We start from the raw sequence: 1223 nt of genomic DNA, 5'->3' as shown, positions 1-1223 counted from the left end.
GTAAATATTTATGTGTATACAAAATTTATTTTTGCTTCGATATTAAACTCTGAATCAGCGAAAATTGTATTTTATGTATTTTTTTATTTGTCTCTGCTGCACATTAGAGGTGTAGTCGAATAATTACAGCGTGATTACAATACTAACGGGAATTTATACATCGACCATGTTATCCTTCTTTTGCGAAACATCCGCGAATTTCCGCATTCACTTGTTCGTATGTGTTTGCGTGTGCGTGTAGCTTTGCCAAACTTGCCACAGCTAATACAGGTGCTCTTCCCCGCAGGAGGTCTTGTATCTTGAGCGAGCTGCCGGAGCGAGGGGCCTCTCTTCGCGCGCTGAAGCTGAGAACGAATCCCCGTCTGATGTATGTGTAAGTTTTTTTTATTTGCATTTTTTTTACTGTGATCTGTTTCTTCCCGTCCCCGTGTCCATCAAGAGTCTAAACTGAGTGTAACAATACAAATACCATGCGTACAAGGTGCCCTAGTACAAGTCGACCCACTATTCTTACTAAGTTTTTAAGCATTCCAAACAAGCCCGTCTACCATTCTCACAATAAGTGCCAGTGGAAACCAATCTGCCATTCTATAAGTGTCCAAATATGTAAGCCAATCCACCAACTTTACTCAAATTTCAACTAACGCATTCCAATGAAAAAAATCTAGTAGTCGTGCAAAGATTTCCTAAACAAACCAACCTGCTATTCCCACAAAGAGTCGCAATACAAACCAATCTGCCTTTCTCGCTGTTAAACATCCTTATTAAACATCCCAGTACAAACCAACATGCCATGCTCACATCTTCACTTAATTACGGGTCCCATCACAAACCAATTAGCCATGTCACTAATATTCTGCTTAAGCATCCTGGTACAAACGAGATGCCATTCGCCCCAAAATCCTGACCTGAGAGTCCCAGCGCAGCCCGAGCTGTCACTTCCCCACTCAGACTGCCGCCTTCGCCTCAGGTCCCGGCGTCCGATGAGTTACACGCGAACCCCGTGGAAAAACTTCACCGTCTGCGTGCGTAAGCTGGAGGGACGCAGGGACTACGCGATCTGCCCCAGCGAGCCAGGAGACCATCGCTTTCAACACATACAGTAGAGAACTCAGCTGAAAACACTAGAAACCGTGGGGTAGTGATACGGCTCGGGGACTTGAGTAAGTTCTTCCATCTGGTGGTGTTCTTAGCTTGAAAGCGAGTAACTTCAAGTTATGGCC

At 44.6% G+C, this 1223-nt stretch overlaps 1 long non-coding RNA gene across 1 annotated transcript in view; it reads left to right on the top strand.

The window, feature by feature from the left end:
* Positions 1–1209, top strand: part of LOC119591401 — a 5449-nt gene extending 4240 nt beyond the window's left edge. The window contains exons 2-3 of the long non-coding RNA XR_005230345.1: positions 287–373; positions 971–1209. This is a non-coding gene — a long non-coding RNA (uncharacterized LOC119591401). The remainder of the gene's footprint in view (positions 1–286; positions 374–970) is intronic.
* Positions 1210–1223: the final 14 nt, after the last annotated feature.

Source organism: Penaeus monodon, chromosome 28, assembly GCF_015228065.2.
Source record: "Penaeus monodon isolate SGIC_2016 chromosome 28, NSTDA_Pmon_1, whole genome shotgun sequence".
In the NCBI taxonomy this organism is placed as follows: Eukaryota; Metazoa; Arthropoda; class Malacostraca; order Decapoda; family Penaeidae; genus Penaeus; species Penaeus monodon.
This window is presented reverse-complemented; position numbering and strand designations above follow the sequence as displayed.